Source organism: Anolis sagrei, chromosome 1 (genome assembly GCF_037176765.1).
Source record: "Anolis sagrei isolate rAnoSag1 chromosome 1, rAnoSag1.mat, whole genome shotgun sequence".
Taxonomy (NCBI): domain Eukaryota; kingdom Metazoa; phylum Chordata; class Lepidosauria; order Squamata; family Dactyloidae; genus Anolis; species Anolis sagrei.
In genome coordinates, this window is record NC_090021.1 from 17,070,469 (window position 1) to 17,076,678 (window position 6,210).

Sequence of the window (6,210 nt, forward strand, 5' to 3'; positions counted from 1 at the left end):
TTTGTATACCAGAGGCGACTCAAGGTGGTTCACAGTCGGCAGCAATTCGATGCCATAACAAATATCAAAATACAGTTAAAACAATTATAAAAACAATTAAACATTTAAAATGTAATATAAAAAGCAAATATATCTGTAAAAACAAGATCCTCGGCATCTCCTTACACTTGACCGGAGACCACTCTAACCAGGGATCACTCTAACCAGGAACCACTTGACCAGGGACCACTTTGACCTGGAACCACTTTTCCAGGGACCACTTTGACCAGAAACCACTCTAACCAGGGACCACTTTGACCAGGGACCACTTGACCATGAAGCACTTGACCAGGGACAACTTGACCAGGGGCCACTTTGACCAGGGACCACTTGACCAGGGACCACTCTAACCACAGACCACTTGACCAGGAAGCACTTGACCAGGGACCACTTGATCAGGGGCCACTTTGACCAGGGACCACTCCAACATTAGTACCAAAAGGGTTATGAATCAGTTTTTGGTCAACTTTAGATTCAGTTCGGTAATTTGGGGTGCTGGTTCAGAAAACTGCATTGAATAGTTCACATCAGCTCTAGTTTCCGATACAGAACCTACGCCATCCAGTAGTCACCATCTTTTCACCATATTTAATAAGCCTCTGCACTACAAAAGGGTTTCGTGAGACCAATCTTTCTCATTGCAATGGTTTAGTAATTGTGAGGCCACAGACCATATTTTAGTTCTTGTGGACCACTGGTGGTCCACAGACCACAGTTTGGGAACCACTGATCTTGACTATCCTCCTACTGATGCAGCCCAGAATCACCCTTTCTTTTTTAGTTGCTGCCTCACATTGTTGACTAACATTTTGCTCGCGGTCTAGTGCAAGACTCCCAAAACTCTTTCTGTCATGTCAGATGACATCCATCCTATATCTGTTTATTTCATTTGTTCTGTCTAAGTGTAGTACCATATATTTTATTTTGTTAGTTATAACCCAACTCTCTATTGTGTTAAGGACATTTCGAATTCCGGTCATGTTCTTTGGGGCATTCACTATCCTTCCCAATTCGGTATCATCTGCAAACCTGATAAGCATGCCTTGGCTCGAAATCTTGGACCGAACCCTGCGACACTCTGCTAGTCACTTCTTTCCAGGATGAAGAGGAACCATTGACCAGCACCCAAACTCACTAAGATAACACCATCAACAGAACTCTATGTTGTAATGTTTGTTAAATGATTCCTATTATCTTACTTGATAAGACCTTTGGAATATAAGAAGGCTACCTGCATAAGATGAAAATGTTCCTCAAATTTTCTGTTATGAATGCTAAGCCTCTCTGGGATTTGCCTGTAACTGGTGCCACTTTTGTAAGCCATTTGCAATGCTTAAAATCAATGAATATCTCATACCTTTTCAAGAGAATCCATACAGCAACGAGACTACAACAGCAGGCCAAAAATTATCTATAGCCATAGCTAAAGCTAAAAAAGACCGCTAGATAGAACTACTTGAGAATCTTGACATGTCTAAGAGTGACTGTGGAGCAGAACAGACAAGTCCGCGTCTGTATGCTTGTCCACTATGCCCTGCCTCATGTACAGAGGAAGAATTGTTGGAGGCTACAGACAATGCCATTGCTGTTGCCCGTTTTTGGTCAAAAGATATTTAGGTGATTGCACCTCTTCTATTTTTATCAGTTTTATACTAATTTATGCAATGATTTTGATACAAAATAAATAAATAAGCAATATGAATCCCAAAATAATCATCACTATCATTATCATTGTCATACTATGGCTAGCCAGAATAGGTTGAGCTGAACAAATATTAGACTGGATGAGATATTTTAATCATTTAGGCAAAGCTTTTGATGTGAAATAGCAAGTGTTACAAATCAATTATGCATTACAGCAATAATAAAATCTTATGTTTGCAACCATTCCAAATAATATGGGACATTAATCATTGCATTTAAACCTGCTGGTGTTTAATAATTAAAATAATACATTTTCACAACCGTGCTTAATGTATGAATGAATTGGAGGTGACAAATTCATTTCACTAGCTAATCCAAAACTCAGCTCTTAAGTCTCGCTTTATGAGACACTTGAACCCAGATTATATCAGGTAGCCTTTAAATAAAGCCCCCGTCCTTCTTAGGCAGTGACTCCATTCTGGAGAAACCAGGCATGGCCCATGATTAACTGGGAAAAATAATTGCACAACAACCAGCTTGATGAAATTAAAGTAACTGTGTAACAGGATATCTCAGCGAATACAGCTGCAAGCAACTATTTGTCAGGGAAAACAAAAAGGAGAGACATACAAACAAACTACAGAAAATACACCCTAGTCTCATCTTTCATTGGGTGAATGGACAGTAGTCTTATGCATTTATATAGAAGTAGCTGTGCCCTGCTATGTGTTGCTGTGGCCTATAGTAAGAATTTTCAAAGTAGAGGTAGATATCTGGACTATTATGAAAGAGAAGTACCTACCTATTCCTCCTCCTCCTCCCCCTTTTTTTTCTTCCCCTTCCCCTTTCTCTCCTTTCTCCCTTCTCTACCTCTTTCTTTCATTCCTTTTTTCGCTCTTTGGTTTCATCCTCCCTTCTCTCTTTTCTTCCTTCCCTCCTCCTTTCTCTACTTCTTCCTTTGTCTCCTTTCTTCTTTCCCTGTTTCCTTCTTTCTTTCACTTTTTATTTCCTTTTCTCCTTCCTTCTTTCTTTAACTCTTTCCTGCATTTCCCTCCCTTTTTCTTTCCTTTATTCTACTTTCTCTCCTTCCTTCCTTCCTTCCTTCCTTCAGTACCTCTTTCTTTCCTTCCTTCTCTCCTTCCTTCCCTCCTTTCTTCCTTCCCTGTTTCATTCCTTCTTTCACTTTTTATTTCCTTTTCTCCTTCCTTCTTTACCTCTTTCCTGCATTTCCCTCCCCTTTTCTTTCCTTTTTTCTACTTTCTCTTCTTCCTTCTTTTCTTCCTTCCTTCCTTCCTTCCTTCCTTCCTTCCTTCCTTCCTTCCTTCGGTACCTCTTTCTTTCCTTCTTTCTCTCCTTCCTTCCCTCTTTCCTTCTTTCCCTTCTTTTTCTCTTTCCTTCCTTCCCCCTTTCCCTCCTTCATTCTTTCCCTTTTCCCTCCCTCCTTTCTTCTCTCCTTCCTTCCTCTCTGTTTTCCCCGAATACCACGGCAGAGTCCCTGGTGAGAGAAGGAGAAAATGGAAGGAAAGAAAGGGAGGAAGGAAAGGGAGGAAGGAGTGATAAAGAAAAGGAAAGGGGGGAAAGAGGGAAAGGAAGAAAGGGAGGGAGGGAGGGAAAGAAGTAAAGGTAGGAGAAGGAAGGGAAGTAGAGAAAGGGAGGAAAGGGAGGAAGGAGGGAGGGAGGGAGGGAAGGGTTGGACTGGATGGCCTTTAGGGCTCCCTTCCAACTGGTTGGCCATCTGTTGTGAGGGCTTTGATGGTTTCTTCCTTTACTGCCAAATGAGGTTGGCCTGGATGGTATTTGTGTGTGTCCCTATTACCCCCTTCATGGCACCTTCCTCCTTCCTTTGTGCTGTGGGAGTGTGTGTGTAGGAGATTGTTTCCTATTCAACGGTGTGGTGTTTTAAAGTCAGAGGGCCTTTCCTGTCCTGGAGTGCAACATTTAGTGGTGTCCTTCTTCTTTGAATGACAGAATCATGGAATATTATGTAGTGTTGGAAGGGACCACATCTAATTTACTTTCCTGCCATGCAGGAATCCATCTATGAGACTATGGTAGACCAAAATTGCTTTCCATACCAGTATGAACTCTTCCCAAGTGACTGTCAATATCCACTGGTACTGAGCAGTGCAGGAAGATTTATTATTGATAGTTACTTTGTTTAATGTATGAATATGCATGTATTTAGTTATATATTGCCTTTATCTCAAAGTGAGATGCAACCTCCATTTCCATGGTAGCTTTGGCAATGGAGATCGGTGGTTCAGATGTTAGTGAGGAAGCGATCCCACTGAATTTTAATCTGTATACATTAACTCACCCTCTTTAATCATAGTAGAACAGTTGAATCAAAAAGTTAGAAGAAGCCGCATAAGCCATCAAGGCCAACTCCTACTTAGAAGATCCTCAGCAGGTAGGTGTTCAACCTCTTTTTGAAGCTGTTCAGCAAAGGGGACCATTTTGGGCAGTTGGATCCATTGTTGTCTCACTCTTACTGTTAAGAGGTTTCTTCTAATGTTCAATCAAAATCCACCTTCCTCACATAAAACCATTTGACCTGGTCCTACCATTTGGGGCAGCAAAACCACCCTCCACTCTGTGAAAGCCCTTTAGGTAATTATGGAGTGCAACCACATCATCCCTCAGCATTTCACTGGGTTTAATGTGCTCGCTTTAACTTAATATGAATTTCTTTTACCCTTTGAACTCAGTTTGCAACAGCTGAAGAACGCTGAAGACTAAGGGGAAAGGTGGGCTGAAGACATTTTAAACACAACAGAAAAAGTTGAATGACAGAGGAGTAATCAGGACTAAATCCATATGAAGAAGCAAAGATTTTTACTGCAAGGCATTTGAGTTGAAATTTATAATGTTTTTCACCAGAAGTCTTTTAAATCATAGCAGAATCCCTTTAAGAAGCATCCTGGCATTTGTAGGGTTATTTGCAGTGGGAAATAAACCCTGTAGGTCTCCCCGGCACCAGATGCTTGCAATCTACATGTTGCTCTCCAAAATGTGCAGTGACTTTTTCTAACATTTCAAGAGCATTGTAAGGAACCTAGGCGAGAGGCATTACCTCAGAAACAGCTGAGTAAACTCTCCCGCTGGGTCATTGATCTGTGTGAGCTAAAAACTCTTCAAAGCAGCAAGGAGAAGATAAAAGAAGACATTCTATTCCCACAGCTCAACAGGAGGGGCTTCAATGGCTGCCTTCCCTTCCCTTTTCCCTGCCTTGGCCATGACATGTATCTTCGTGCAGCTAGGGGCGGTCAACCCTAAGAATGTACATTGTATTGGTGTCCAAACATTGTTTACATCTGTAGACCTCTTGGGAACTTCTAACTCAAGTAAAGAAGGCCTTGGAACTGCAGCTTGCAGTCATTTATTGTGGGTCAATAACCTCTGGATTCCCTCAGAGGTCAATCTTGTAGCAAGACAAGAGGAAGTCATTGATTCCTGGACAATAAATGCAAGTTCTTGACTTACTTCTCTTTTATCTTGGATAAGTGGGATAAGTGTTACCCTAATTGGGTGGAACATACATAGTTCTGACAAGGAATGGTTTCGGCTCAGTTTACCTGTCCAAACGTATCTCCCTCTACATACCACCAAGGACCTTAAGATCATCCGGTGAGGCCCTACTCTTGGTCCCACCACCATCGCAGTCGTGTGTGGTGGGGACGAGAAACAGGGCCTTCTCTGTGGTGGCCCCTCAGCTGTGGATCTCTCTCCTTTATGAGATTAGAGCTGCCCCATCCCTTCTGATTTTCTGGAAGACACTCAAATCCTGGTTGTGGGATCAAGTGTTCACAGATTTACTGGTGATGATAAGGTTTTAGTGGACCGCAATGGACTGATTTGGATGACAATTTGAATCAGCCAACTGTTTTCATGTATATTCATAACTGTTTTTAATGTATGCTAATTGTATTTTATGCTATGTTATTATATTGTGTCGGCATTGAATAGTTGCCTGTTGGAAGCCATCCTGAGTCCCTATTTGGAGGTTGAGAAGGACAGGGTATAAATGTTCTAAATAAATAAATAAATAACAAATGGCTTCAAATATCATTACCACATACAGAGAATTCTGAAATTGGGTTGCTGTGAGTTTTCCAGGCTGTATGGCCATGTTCCAGAAGCGGTTTGATCCTCACCGTCTTACTCCCTCTAAAAGTATCATGCTCCAAGGCTGGGAAAAGAAATATCTACTATCCATCACTCAATAGTTAGATCTTAGTGCTTTAGCAGCTGTTAGGGTTTCTGGGAATTGACGGCCAAAAACATCTGGGGACCCCAGGTTGAGAACCACTGGACTCGAGGAAAGCAGAAGGGGAAGGGAGTGAAAACATGTAAGATCTGAAAATTACCTCACCATATTTTTGAACATAGGATGACCATATCTCCCTTTTTGAGTAGGAGTTGACATATATAGAATGTCTATTTGTATAAGATAAAGCACTAAGATCTTCTAACTATTTTTTAAAAATAATTTTATTATAAATTTATAGATACAATAGTAGAAAAGAA